Genomic DNA, 15,215 nt, shown 5'->3' with positions numbered 1-15,215 from the left:
GTTGTTGATGATGATGATGTTAAGTGCCAGTGAATCCGCTCCAACTGATAGCGAGCCAGTATACAGCAGAACCGCACACCGCCTGATCCTGCACCATCCTCACAATGGTTGGGATGCTTGAGTCGCTTATTGCAGCCCCGTGTCAACCCATCCTGTTGAGAATCTGTTTCTTTTGCGATGCCCCTCTACTTTGCTAAGCTTGATGTCTTTTTCCCAAGAACTTACCTCTCTTGGACGTGATAACACATCCAAGTTACAGGAGACCAAGTTTCACCAATCTGACGTTTAAGGAACATTCTAGCTGTACTTTTTTTTTTTTCAATATGTATGAGACCAAGCATCCCTGGGCTGCTACGTTAACTAGCAGACAGGGATAGATAAGAAACAACTTTACTTTGAGCAGGGGGAACGACAAAATAGCACTTAACAGCTATATTGTAGTCTAAATCCTGCTGTTCTACCTGCACTTTTTCCATCACAGATTTATGTGTTCTCTTGGCAGTGTATGGTACTGTCAGTAGTCTTCCCCGCACCGTAATGCCAATGGATCAATTTCTTATTTGATCATCCTCATTCAATATCCAACTTTCACATGCGTATGAAGCAATTGAAAATGCCATGGCTCGGATCAGGGCCACAGTAGTCTCAAGGTAGCGTCTTTGCTTTTCAGCCTATCAGAGAGGTCTTAGGCTGCAATTGTAGGCAAGGCATCTTGTTGTTTGATCTCTTGACTGGTGCCTCCTTGACAGTGATGTTGGAGCCAATCAAGATGAAATTCTTAACATCCTCAATCATTTCTCCAATGATCAGGACATTACTCATGAGTCCAATTGTGAGGATTTTTGTTTTCCTGATATTAAGTTGTAATCCACCCTGAAGACTGAGAAGAAGGATTGAACTGCACACCTGAGGAATTATCTACCCAAAGTAGCAGCAGAACATTCTGGCTCATAGTAACCCTGTATCGGTTTTTTGAGGCTAAAAATCATTATGAAAGCAAACAGCCTGCTCTTTCTTTCTCAGAAAGACTGGTTACTTTGAACCCCAACTTGGCATTTTGCAGTCCCATGCTGACCTGCCAGGGTCACCCGGGTTTCTCTATATTGAGCCATTATTTGAAGAAAGAACCCCTCCTGGATATGTGTTTTAGAGCTGCCTCCTTGAGCCCTCACTAAGAAATTACTTTTACTGCACAGAGTCAGGCAGCCCAAGCTATAGCTGGAGCTAAATATTTAGAGGGTGTGGGCCTGCAGAGTGCTGAAGCAAGGCTCTGATAGCTAAATGGTCCCACTTCTGTTCAGCACAGAGGTTCTCAACCTGTGGGTCACGACCCCTTTGGAGGTCAAACGACCCTTTCACAGGGGGTCACCTAAGATCATCGGAAAACACAAATATTTCACAATATATCATTATATATTGTTTTGTGATTAATCGCTGTGCTTTAATTTTGTTTAATTATGTTCAATTTGTAACATTGAAAATACATCCTGCATATCAGGCATTTACCTGATGACCCATAGCAGGAGCAATATGACAGTGATGAAGTAGCAATGAAAATAATTTTATGGTTGAGGGGTCACCACCGACATGAGGAACTGTATTAACGGGTTGCAGCATTAGGAAGGTTGAGAACCACTGGCCTAGCACATTTTGCATTCCCAAACTTTCACAGATGTTCTCTTAATTGTGCTTCATCACCTGAGGCAATAGATGCCCCCAGTGGTTCTTGGGGTACAATGCTGAAGGTAACAAGGTGGAGCGGGAGGAGTAACCCAGTTCAGAAAGCACTGGACTGCTAACTGCAAGGTTAGTGGTTCCAAACTACCAGTGTCTAGGAAGTCAGATGAAGCTGCCTGTCCCGAAAGAGATTTGTACGTCTTTGAAAGCCTACAGAGATTCGGTGTGAGTCAGAGTCGACCTGATGGCCTGGAGCACAGAATGTATAAGCTCTGTGAGGTTGAACTTGATTTGTTCCTTACTGTATTCCCAGGACTTTATGTGCAGTGCGGCTGGTCGGGGTTTGGTGGTAGATTGCTCACTTTCCATATGATGGATGAGATTTGGTTTCTGGCCAATACTGTGCTATATGTAGCTACCATATGTTTGGCTGTGGAGGCTCACACTGGCTTCAGGAGCATTTCCAGCTAAGATCGACAAGAAGGAAAGGTATGGGAAACCGATTTTTAAATATCAGGCAATGAAAGCTTTATGGGTTATTAAGGTCTGGTCCCGTGTGTATAGGGTGGTCATGAATGCTGTATATCAGGTGGGCAAGCATTGTGAGCAGACTCAATGGCAGCTCACAACATCTTGTAGTCCTATTTCTTACTAGAACCATATACAAACAAAAGTCTTTGTAGGACACAAACAATTATCATTAGGACCCTGTGTCTATAGAGCCAAATATGTATCCTGTAGGTTCTGCCGGTCCCACTCAAGAGAGGAAACAGAAGGAAGTGAGGAAAAGGAACTCTTCCAAGAAGGGTCTGGCAGCCTCTCTACCAGAGCCTTCCTGTTTGCATTTCCAACCAGTGGTTCCTCCCACGTGTATGACATCGGAAGTGTCATCTCCACTTTTGAGACCAACAAATTTACTCTCAGACCTTGATTAAGTAGCTTAGCCAGTCACGGGCTGCAAGTGGCAGGCACATGTGCTTATGTGTCTGATGATGGAAGAGCCTGCCTTCCCATAAATTCATGACAGTAGAGAAGAGGAATTCCAGAAAAGAATCAGGATAGAATTAAGACGCCCCTTGTAATTTTAAGATTCTAAAGTTTCTGAGGAGTTGGGGTGATCCACATTTTCGCTCCAGTTGCATTAACAGACAGTGATGTCAGGGCTGGGCAGTCCTTTCTCCAGGGACCATTGGTTTATGTGTTTCTTGGATGCCTGGATTCTGGTGAGGAATTGCTCCAAACATCTCCAGCACCTTCATGGACGGAGATCCTGCTTGAGAGCTCTGCCCTGAGCGTCCCTCGGTATTGAACTTGCTTTCTTAGCCAAGTTCGTTTTCCCATTTCCTGAAAATGGCCTCAAGTCGAGAGGTTCTTTTTGGTGGTTTACATGGATATGCATCAAAAACACTCCTTCCTGGGTTCTAGCTTACAGATCAGTGGGCTCCTGAAGGCATTTGCTTTTAATGTGAGGATTCTTGTATTCTCTAGAAAATAGGAAAACTGTTTTAAACCTCTTTACCTAGGAAAATAAAACAATAAGAAAGCTTCCTTAAATTTAATTAAGGCTTCCTCTCTATCTTTTTAGATAAACTTGTAACCGTCATGCCTTCAAAAGCCATTATTACTTTTGTTTGATTATACAAACTAAGATCCTTTAGGAATAACAATCTCTCCAATAAAAGAATGAGTGAGCTTACAGGCAGCTGGATACTTCCAATGAGCTATTTTCTGGAGCGAATGTTCTAGTACTCAGTGTACTTCACTTCAAAATACGACTTGGAGATTTGCTTTAGGAAACTGATTATCTTGCCCTGATGTCACCTTCTGTAGCGGCTCTTTGCATTTGTGAACCATCGCAGACCAAACCTGAAGACAGCAAACCAACCTTTTGTAAAGCTATTAAACAATAGTCTATTAGTGTTTTGCTCCTGGAGGAAGTTTACCTGATGTTTTATTACTGGCAAATATATAGCAACTATTGTTCCGTGTTCGCCCATTTCAGAAGTGCCATAATGAAACAATAATGGAATAATAATCTTGCTAAGCAAGACACTCCATCTGCTTTTGTTTGTGAGTTCTTTCCCGACCCATCGTCCCCCTTCCCCAATGCTTCCCCTGCTGCAATAATTTTTCCTTAACACAGACCTATGATTTTAATCAGCTCATCTGCGTGGCACTGCCTGGGGCTAGGGGTTAAGGAATGGAAAGTTGGTTCCATTGACATTGTGAAAGCAGGGGCATTTGCAAGCCCATAGCGACCCTTCGGAAACTCAGAGCTGGTGATTGTGGAAGGGGTCCAGCAGGCCAGGTCAGTTGTCCAGCAGGGGTTAATGCTAAGTCTTCAGGAAAGAATTAGGTGGCATTTAGAAAGATAGGTAATCCTTACCCCCTCCATCTAACTGGGTTGGAAGCCACTTGAATCTCTCTTCAATGGTGGCAGTTCCCCTGGTACTGAAAGAGAGAAACCACAAATCATGGGAGGCTGCGACAGGATTCCAGTCACACGTTGTAACCAATTCCACTGGGTGGAGGTTGTCGCTGGACGCTAGGAAATATTTTGTAGCCGTTAAACTAACTGCTCATAAACTGAGTGAGAGTTGGAGATGCGTAAACATAGAACCTGTTAATAGCTCCAGACGATCGTATGAATTGGTAGGGAAATTAATGGGAGTGGGATAAATGGATAGGGGAGGGAATTGACTGATAATCGTTATAGCGTTTATAGCATATGTAATGCTTTAAAATTACTAAATCAGAAGCATTACGGAAAATATGGCTGCAGATAAAGAAAACTGCACAGAGGAAACATTATGGCTAAGGATTTAAAGCGCTGGTCTCTCTCTCCCCTAACTCCTATTCCGGCCTCCTGTGAAGGAACCGGGGAATGCACAAAGTATACATTTTTATGCCTCATTAGGTAAAATGTGATGTCACAGAGTGACAGTTGCCAGGGGAGCTCTAATTTGGAATTGCCAATGTTATACACCTTAAGATCCGCCGCGATAATGCAGCATTAAAACTCTTCTCGCTGAATTTCTTTCATAAAACACACAGCTGTGAGCACTCATACAAATACGTACTTATCATGTTTTATTCCTATGAGTAATCGCTTCCAGATTCAGCCTGACATTTGGAACTTTGTCTCTAAATGCAAGGCTTTCTGGAAGTCACAAAGGCACCTTGCCTCATTAGAAATGGAGCCAAACTCAGGGAGAGTTCGAACCAAATTCAACCAGGGCAAAAGGAATAGAGATAAATAAGGAACTATTTTTTAAAATGTGTTCATGTATTTAGACATTGGAGCTTGGAAATGTGGCTTTTCGGGGTGTGCAAGAGGTGACCTATTCTGCCATTCATTGCCCAGACCCTGAGTTTCTGATTTACCTGTTGGAGTTATATGATTTCTGGAGAGTGCTAAAAAAACAAAACAGATGCCTTCAAGATGGGTCTGCCTCCTGGCCACCCCATGTTATGAGAGCAGAACTTGGTTTTCAGTGGAAGAGAAAGAAGATCAGGCCTTTCTTTTAAAGAACTTCTGAATGGACTTGAACCTATGTTTTACCACTCAGTGAATCTGTAAAGACGGCTAATCAAAAGACCACGGAAGTAAAATCAACTCTGATTCATAGCGACCCCAGAGAAGGGCTTTTGAAATTTGTAACTCTTGACCCAAGCAAATTGCCTCATCTTTCGCCCAAAAAACAGCTGTTGTGTTAGAACCTCTGATCTTTCAGTTAGCAGCCCAATGCTTCACTGGGGGGATATTCGTTTTAGAACATTCCAGAACCACAATCAAAGATACAGAAAAGTCATCTCAGCATCAACCATTTCATTTGTTAAAAAATGACTTCTAACCTGAGGTGCTTAGAACTAGGAAACATAAAACCCTATTATTTCTTCTGTGGCGGAGAGATGAGAAATGGTAAGCTCCTGCATGATGACGGATTTGAAATTTCAGTGAATAACCATTATTTTTATTGTTTGGAGGGGCACCCACGTTTGACAGTCAACTCCTCCTCTAAGATTTTAGCCCCCAAATTGTTTACACCACGGTCGAAATTCTACTCCTAGAGGAAGAGTGATGGCCTGGAAAATGTGCGATGCAAAAGCGGGAAAAGTACTGAACAAAGATGCCCGGCAATGGCCACACCTGGAGCCTGAGTGTGGGTGTGTGTTGGAAGCTTGGTTCTGCTGCTTCCTGGCTGCAAAGCAATACTTTCCCGAGCCTCTGTTATTTCATGCATAAAATGAGGGCAATAAAATATATACCTCTTACTGTCATTGTGAGGCATAAAGGAAACGACTACGCAAAAGCCTTCGCACAAACCCCACCACACAGCAACTGCTGCAAAACGACTCGTTCTCCTTGTGTCTAAAAAACGAATGCATTTATTGCTCTAACAAAGCACCACCACGTTAGTGATTTCAAGCAACAGAAATTCCTTCCATCACAGGTCTGCAGACTAGGAGTCTGAAATCCAGACATCCGCAGGCCCAGGCTTCCTCTGAAAGCGCTGAGGGAGGTATCTTTCCTACCACATCTGAATTCTGGTCGCCACAGTTAGCCCTTGGCTGGTGGGAACATAGGTACCACCTCCTCTTTCTCCTTTCATCTTCCCCTAGACTTCTTGCCTGTGTCTCCATTTGTCCTCGCTTATTCAAAGGAGAGCAGTCGTTGGACTGAAGGCCCACGATAAACTCAGGATGCTTTCATCTTGTAAGCCTTAACTGCTCTGTCTGCAAACATCCTAGTTGCTAGGGAGGTTACTGATCTAGGCTCCAGGTAGATACTCATTTTGGGAGAACACTACCCTAAACCATCCTCGTCCTTGCTCTTTCTTATACTTCACTTTAGATCTTATACTTTTCTGGGCTATATTCTCATAACTGAAACGGATGTTTCTAGATACAGTTGATGCCTAACTTCCACATAATCTCATAGTTACAGCAGGTAGAGGAGGAGTGGGATGTGAAATAGAGTTTATATTGTCTCCCATTTGGTGAGTCATCACCTACATGATGCAGTGATGCCTTTGAAACTGTCCCAATGACGACATTTCTAGAAGTCTAGCACCGTATTTTCGGCAAGTGCAATTTCATTTCCAATTTTTCTCTAGGAAGAAAATGTATAAAGGCTTAAAGAGCAGGTAGATAACCTCAACCGACTATGAAAGCTGAGGGGAGGGGCTTGGTGGTCAGGCCATGAGAGCACTAGGTTCCACCCTCGGATGCTACTTGTATTTTGGATGTAGTTCTGTTAGAATGGCTAACAACTTATGAGCCTACAATCTCGCTACAATTGTTAAGCCTTTCTTTATCTTTGCCTGCTTTTTATAATATTTTCAAACGACTTAATTTTCATGGTTGATAAAAGTTCCTTGAGTAAAATCTATAAGGTAAAAGATAAATATCTCTCCTGTCTCTGAGCCTCAGATTCCAATGCTTGTCCCTAGATGAGACCATTATTGGGAATGTCCTTGGGATGTGATCCACAAGGTTCACAATTTGAATCCACCAGCAGGAAAAGCAAACAAATAAAACAATGCGGGGCTTTCTACTCCCATAAGCGAAGTACAGTCTCTGAAACTCACAGAGGCCATTCACACGTGCCCTTGGGAGTTGCTACGGGGGAGCAGGGACTCGCTGACATTGAGCTTGGTTTTCTTTTGGTGTAAGGATATTATTCTAGACTCATACTATGCACAAACACAAACGTAATAAAACAGACACGCGGATATTTATATTCTCATCCTGGCCTGTCCCAGAACCTTGCACTTTATATTTTAAAATATACTTCATGGCTTATTCACTATCAGAGCATACATATTTAAAAACCTTATGGCATGCCAGTTGAGATGTATCAGCAGGTGAATGAAGTACTAGAAGCACTTATGTATCTGTACCAAAGACATTTGGGAGAGTCACTTGACCATCCAGGAGGGGGAGATACCTATTTGTGCTCATTCCAAAGAATGATGACCCAACAGAATGTGGACATTTTCAAACAATATTATTAATATTACATTCAAGTAAAATTTTTTCTGAAAATAATGCAAAAAGTCTTGCTGTAAAGAGCTCCAGTCTTGAAAACTCACAGGGGCAGTTTTACATTGTCCTAAAGGGACACTCTGAGTGGAAATCGACGTGATTAATAACAGCATTCACTATGAGTCTGAACCAACACAATGGCAGTGGGTTTGGCATTTTTGATGTACCTATGAAAATCATTTTAATTGGCAATCAAGTTTTATTTGTCACACAGTGGTATCCACAATAGGTTATGTCTTTACATAGTCAACATAACACAGGTAAACAGCTGAATCACTGTGTTATCTGTGAGGCTCTTCTGCTAGTTCTTTGGTGGCTTACAGATAAATTACATACCATTTGTAAATAGTGTTTCTAAATGTTGTTCTTAGTTTGTATTTATCAGGATACACTAGATTATGCCATGACAAAGCACCCCTAAATTCTTACCAGCTAAAACCAGAGTTTATTCCTTGACAAGCTGACATCTGCTGTGGGTTCAGGTGACTCTCTAAATCAACAATGTTCCATCCCTTCACTCTTTTAAAAAACAGTAGCTACTTATGGGGACCCCCATGTGTAGGGTAGAATCGAGCTCTATAGGTTTTACGATGGGTGCTTCATTATTTACTTATTTAAATTTATTTATTCTGAAGTAGACTGTCAGGCCATATTCTTATTTTAAAGGATCTCCGGATGGACTCCAAAAGTCAACCTTTAGTTAGCAGCTTAGCTTGTTAAATGTGTACACCACCGAGGAACTCCATTGGCTTTTATAGCTTCTTCACGCCACACATGCTTTCCTGGGGGTCCTATGGCTGAAACAATAGATGGAGACAGAGAGAACAAACAGAAGTTAAAATCCAGAATATATATATATGTCTATATATATGTCTATATATACATATATATGTATATATATATTCAAAGCAGATGAGACAATACACTTAAATTTAAGGATCTGAGAATGGTAGCTCACTGTGCTATCTGGAAGTAGAAAATAAATCAGATATATTAAATATGCCTTCTCCCTTAATTCCATCCATTGATTTAGCAAAATGGCTGTCCAGTTAGTCTCTTCCTAAGAAGCATCTCTCTAATTTATTCTCCTACAAGTAATACATGAATGACTCAAAAATTGCATATTCTTAAAATAAATCCTAATAAATATACAGTTCTCAAACATAACTGGAGAATGATTTCCAGTCATTTCTGCTTCCTCTGCCTACGAATGCTTTTGCTGAAAGTCTGTTTGCCACTTTCTAATATTTTTCCCTCTTCTATCTTTTAATTTTAGGTCAACTCTAAAACACTATAAAAGCGCAAACTCCTCGCCTCTTTTAAAACATCATGTCTTTTATAAGATCTTTGTGGTAGCGTGTAGAAAGGGGTGAGCTATGTGTATCCTAAACTTCTCTATCTGTACTTCTCAAAAGTCACAATATAAAAGAAATGGACACAATGAAGTCACCTCTAAATAGTTCAATAAGAAAGCAACAACAGCAAACTGTTGGCATGTAGGAAGGGCGGTACTTTATGCCTGTGAAAAGGGTTTTTTTTGTCTTGGTTCTGTTATATTTTCTCTTTTCTTCAAATTCTAAAAATCAAGTTAGTCACTTAAATGTTAAACAGATACTTTTAGTGTGAGCTCTGAATCATTCTTTCTAGGTGCTTGACATGGATACAGTCATTTCTGCCCAGTTATGGGTTCTTTTTTGGAGAATAAGTAATCCAGTAGAATACTTCTCACGTTCTTTTCTTTTCTTTTTTTTTTTTTTACTTCTCACTTTCTATGCAGGAAATTTGAGTTTTCGTTTGGTCAACACACGTCATGTGCAACCACCACTAGTCAGTCCATCAGTGAAGGTTTGTATGTAACAATGGTGCTGAAGACATGTCAGTGGAACTTGCAGACTAGCATCCTAGAACTAAGAATTAAGAATTAAAAACTAAGAATTAAGACTCAGCTCTACAGTAGAACATCCAGTGAATGAAAATCCTTTAGGGATCGTCAAGGTCTGATCCCCACCTGGTGATGGAAAGGGCCCAGGACTGAGTGTCTCTGTTCCATTGTGTGTGGGGTCACAAGAGATCAAAACTGTTTCCATGGCAGCTAACAACAGCAAATAGTTTGTCTTGGTGCCTGTAGTGTATTTGCAGGGGGAAAAAACCATGTTTTTCTTCTTCAACTGTCCTGTCATGGTTCTATCTAACCAGAAACATAAGTGACAAAAACCCTGACGAAAAGATTATTGGGAAGAACTCTTGATCACATCAGAGATACATTAAGGAATGGATTTGTTTTTGCATTTCTAAAATTCCATCTAATAGTCATTTAGTCTAAAGTGTTATCCAAATTATTCCCATTGGATCAATAATACAGATGTGAGAAAATATCTTTCTTAAAAAATTCCCTGCATGATCAAAACAATATATAATTGCCATCTCCCTTGACTTATTTTATGATAGTGCTAATATTTGGTTTTGAAACCAGAAATAAATATCTTTCTCCCTGTTCTCTTCTGATTGTATCATAATTACCACTAGGGAGGCACAAAGTTTAACTATATATGACAGATATTTATTTAAAATACTTTCTGCTGCACATATTAACATTTTTCTTTCTACTTTTAAAAGTAGCCTTGAGTTCTGTAATAAACTGTGATTCACATTTCCGTTATGCAGTAGCTCCATACCAGAACAGGCAATGTGACTCCGGAGAAATTTGGTGAGGTGTATCACAGTAATTGTGTGTTTACTGTATTAGGCGATTTAAATCCCATGAAGATGCATGGGATCTTCAATTTCCCCTTCCATTGCCCAGTACAAACATAGAACTTATAACCACGTAGGTTAACAATAACCCATTAAATGTGTGCTCAGTAGTCAGGTTCTTGGAAAATGGAAATTCTCATTGCTTGAGAGACTTGACCTCACTATTATAAGGTGAGGAAATATTTTTTACTATGAAAAATACATCATCTGTGGAAATATCCCATAGAGAAAATTGTAAGGGGTGTTGGTTCCTCAAATTCTGGAAAACCTATCAGATATCTCCAAGGGTGAAAATAAACTTCATACGTTTAATAGAAACAAGTGATATTTTCATAATGAGGTACATTATGAAAATTTTTAAAATGTACTTCCAGGAATGGTCTTGGAGGAACATATAAAATCAACCAGTCAGAAATTCCTAAGGTGGATCAAACCAAACCAAACTTACCTCCATCAAATGAATTCCCACCCATCGCGACACCTTAGGAAAAAGTGGAGCTTCCTCTTTGGGTTTCCAAGGCTGTACATCTTTACTGAAGTGGAAACCCTTCTGTTTCCCCTGAGGAGCAGCGGGGTTCAAGGGACTGAACTGCAATTAACAGCCCATCCCAGGGCTCTTTTAAAGGGAGATCATACTTCAGATAGGGTGGTAGCAGTATACTTGAGGGAAATGGGCCTCCTGGAGGTGCCCCGGTCACACAGCTCCCAGGAGATCGTACTTGCATCGGAATCCTCTGTTCTGGCACCCACAGGCCCACTTTCCTCATTGCACCACATAGGTAGTCAACCCTTGGTGAACTACTGAAAAACAGGAACAACTATTGGAGCAAAATCTCATAATTAATTTGTGATTTAAGTTTTTCAGGACTTTGCTTAGTCTTCACAAAGCATACCTTGGTGTCCCAGAATCCCATGCACATGTACATTTAACTGAAGACAATAGAATCATTGGGTAGTGGATCAAGACTAGAATCCTTATCTTCCTAAATCTCAGAACAATGCTTGAGCTCCCAACCCTATAGAAAATAGAGCCTGTAGTCATTGCTTTTGAGTTTCTGTTTTCCTCAGGCTAAGGCAGTGGTTCTCAACCTGTGGGTTGCGACCCCTTTGGGGGTCGAACAACCCTTTCACAGGGGTCGCCTAAGACCATCAGAAAACATATTTCTGATGGTCTTAGGAACTGAGACACCACTCCGCTATCCATCTCTAGGTGGGTCCACCCACATGCAGATACGTCCACAGACAAGTACCCAGCATGAAGACTGTTACCCATGCATGTTTCAAGACAAAATTTCATTTATTTGTCATTAGAAATAAATATTTCACAAGATAGAATTCCATATAGTTTTTTTGATTAATCACTATGCTTTAATTATGTTCAATTTGTTACAATGAAAATATATTCTGCACATCAGATATTTACATGATGATGCATAACAGTAGCAAAATTATAGTGATGAAGTAGCAATGAAAGTAATTTTATGGTTGGGAGTCACCACCCCATGAGGAACTGTATGAAAGGGTCAAGATAATAGGAAGGTTGAGAATCACTGGGAACCATTTTTCTGAGATTACTGGTTATAGTAACAAGTGGCTCAGAAAAGGATCTGGTGGCCATCACTTTAAAAATATGGGCAAAACAATAACAATTTATAAATTGTCAAGGACAGATGAACCCCTCAGGACCAGTGGTATGAGTGCTGATACCGGGAGGGTGGAGGGAAGGTGAGGGAGAAAGGGGGAACCAACTACAAAGATCTACATATAACCTCCTCCCCGGGGGACGGACAGCAGAGAAGTGGGTGAAGGGAGATGTTCAATGGTTTAAGATATGACAAAATAATAATTATTTATAAATTATCAAGGTTTCATGGGAGAGGGTAGAGCGAGGAGGCAGGGGGAAAATGAGCAGCTGCTACCAAGGGCTCAAGTAGAAAGGAAATGTTTTGAGAATGATGATGGCAACAAATGTACAATAGTGCTTGACACAATGGATGAATTTACGGATTGTGATGAGTTGTACGAGCCCCCAATAAAGTGATTTGAAAATACATCGAATATATTACATTCAGAACTCTGATGCATTGCTGCTTCAACCCTTCAAGGTTTTTCTTGTTGTTAGTTACTGTTGAGTCAACTCCATCTCTTGGCCATACCATCTGAGCAGAGTAGACCCTTTATTGGGAGTTTTAAGATACAATATTACAGAGGTTTTAAGATGGTCACCTTTGGGAAGCAGATCATCTGACTTGCATTCAAGGTCTCTCCAAATGGGCCCGAACGAGGAGCCTTCTACAAGCAGTGGAGAACGCTGCATCACTCAGGGCCTCCTCCAGACTGGCAACAACGGCAAAGAGCAGTGAAGGGAAAAGGACACAACCAAAGAACAATAGTCTTCTTCCCCGGTGGAAACGAGAGCACAATCTATCTGAAGTATTCAGAACTCCCCTTGAAATTTAAAACCCCGTCTCCAATCATTTCCACATGCCATCGCATCCATGCTCTGCCTAAATTAGCTTGATTAGGACACTGTCGATCCTTTGGGTCATCCGAAGGGCCCTTGCTGTAGCGTCACTAAACGTCACTTCCTGCCTCTGTATTGCTCAGAAGCTCGTAGGGCCTTAAGCGCAAGCATCCTATGTTGAAAGGTCAACGCTCCCATAAACTTTGTGATTCTTTAAAGGAAAGAATGGGGAAAATCCTAAAGTTTTTATGTAGTTTCTCCTTTAGATCAACTGATGTGGAGTTCATCCAAAAAAGAAAAAGAACATTAAGACACACTCCATTCAATTAAGAGCACTGATCTGGAGGAAGTGAAATACCTTTAAATATCAGAAGCAATGTTGTAAATTCCTTTTTGGTCACAGAATCTAGCAATGTTCACCGTGGCGTTTTCTTTTTATGCAAATTAAGGCGACCAAAGGTGCACCTTCAGTACTGAGGGAGTCTATTCGTTTCGTATTCAGAATTTTCCAGTAAATACTCTGTGCTGTGATTCCGCAGTTAGCCTTGTCATTAAACATTCCCTTCATTAGTAAGCTCCTACATGAATTAGTTCATTAATTAATCCATTCCTTCATCCATCCATCGATTCATTTACGAAGAATTGGAAAATGGTCATCTTGGGATATAATGGGAGTTTGAAACTGTGAAATAATCCATGCACTATCTACTGGAAGGTTATGAATATCATGAATAAGATTAGTTTCAGTTTCTCTTTCTGAGGAATTATTTTGGAAAGGAAACCTTTTAAAGAAACATGTCTCTGAAGACTCATCATCATTGCATCTAACTCCTTTTGGAAGGCATCTCTGTCTGTTTTGAAACATAATATCCTGGAATGAGGGTTCACTAAAGGAGATGTATCCTGAGAAGCACAGGCAATTAATCAGAGGTGTCTGAATTATGCCATCTGCCTCAGGAACAAGGGATATCATTGCTGATGTCAGATTGAGTTTGGCTATATGCAGAGAATATTAGAAATATATTAACTTTTGTTTTATTGACTACACAAAGAAATAGTACTGTGAGTATGACAGTGTGCTATGGGTAACATTCAGAAGAATGGGAATTTCAGAGCACTGAATCATGCTCATTTGCAACTTCTACATAGACAAAGCACCAGACATTCATTGGAACAGAAAAGAGAATGCATGAATTAAAATCAGGAAAGGTGTCTGTCAGGGGTGTAACCTTTGACAATACTTATTCAATCTGTATGTGGAGAAAATAATCTTAGAAGTTGAGCTATATAAAGAAGAATTCAACTTCACGATTGGAGGAAGGCTTATTAACAACCTTTGATATGCAAATAACACACTGTTGTTCAGTGAACACCAATAGGACTTGAAGAACTTACTGATGAAGACCAAGGACTACAGCCTTTCAATGCAAAGAAAACGAAAATCCTCATGACTGGACCAATAGATTGCATCATGATAAACAGAGAAAAGATTGAAGTTGTCTAGTATTTCATTTTACTTGGGATCAACCACCAGTGAAGCAGTACTTAAGAAATCAAAGATCATATTGCATTGGTATAATGAGAATAACAGATACCAGCGTTGTAATGAATGCAGGGGTGGGAGATGAGTGATAGGGAGGGGAAGAGGATTTCTAGAGTAAACAATGAAGGCAGGTGGAGGGAGGGAATACAAGAACTGATTGTTATTGCACAACTCAGTTTAAAGGAGATACAACCCTGGGGTGAGGGTGGGGCGGAGCTCTAAGACAGATGTGGTGGTGATTGTACAACCCCCCGTGATGTGATTGAATGAATGAACAGTTCAGTGGTATGACATGTGAATTATGTGCCAATAAAAGTGTTTGGGGGCATCTATTTAAAGTGTTAAAGAGCAAAGATGTTATCCTGAGGACTTAGGTGAGCCTGACGCAGGCCATGCTATTTTTAACCACCTCACATGGATGTGAAAGCTCAAGGAGAGTAAGGAAGGCCAGAAAAGAAGAATTCATTCATTCGAAGATCATCAAACGTACCACATCAGAGGAGCAAACAAATCTGTCTTAGAGGAAGTGCAGCCAGAACGCTCCTTAGAAGAGGAAACGCCATGTCCTTTGGACATGTTATTAGGAGAGGCGAATCCCTGGAAAAGGATGTCGCGCTTGGTAAAATAGGGAGGGGCAACAAAAAGTGGGAAGACTCTCAGTGAGATGGGTTGGCACGCCGGCTACAACAACAATCTCAAAGATAAGGGCAATTATGAGAAAGGCGCACA

General features: G+C 40.8%; 1 non-coding gene across 1 annotated transcript; it reads right to left on the bottom strand.

Annotated features, from left to right (window-relative positions):
- Positions 1-323: 323 nt before the first annotated feature.
- Positions 324-455, bottom strand: LOC142452119 (small nucleolar RNA SNORA63). The gene has a single exon (XR_012785167.1). It is a non-coding gene; the product is annotated as a small nucleolar RNA SNORA63 (small nucleolar RNA).
- Between the last annotated feature and the right edge of the window lie 14,760 nt (positions 456-15,215).

This window comes from Tenrec ecaudatus, chromosome 6 (genome assembly GCF_050624435.1).
Source record: "Tenrec ecaudatus isolate mTenEca1 chromosome 6, mTenEca1.hap1, whole genome shotgun sequence".
Taxonomy (NCBI): domain Eukaryota; kingdom Metazoa; phylum Chordata; class Mammalia; order Afrosoricida; family Tenrecidae; genus Tenrec; species Tenrec ecaudatus.
This window is presented reverse-complemented; position numbering and strand designations above follow the sequence as displayed.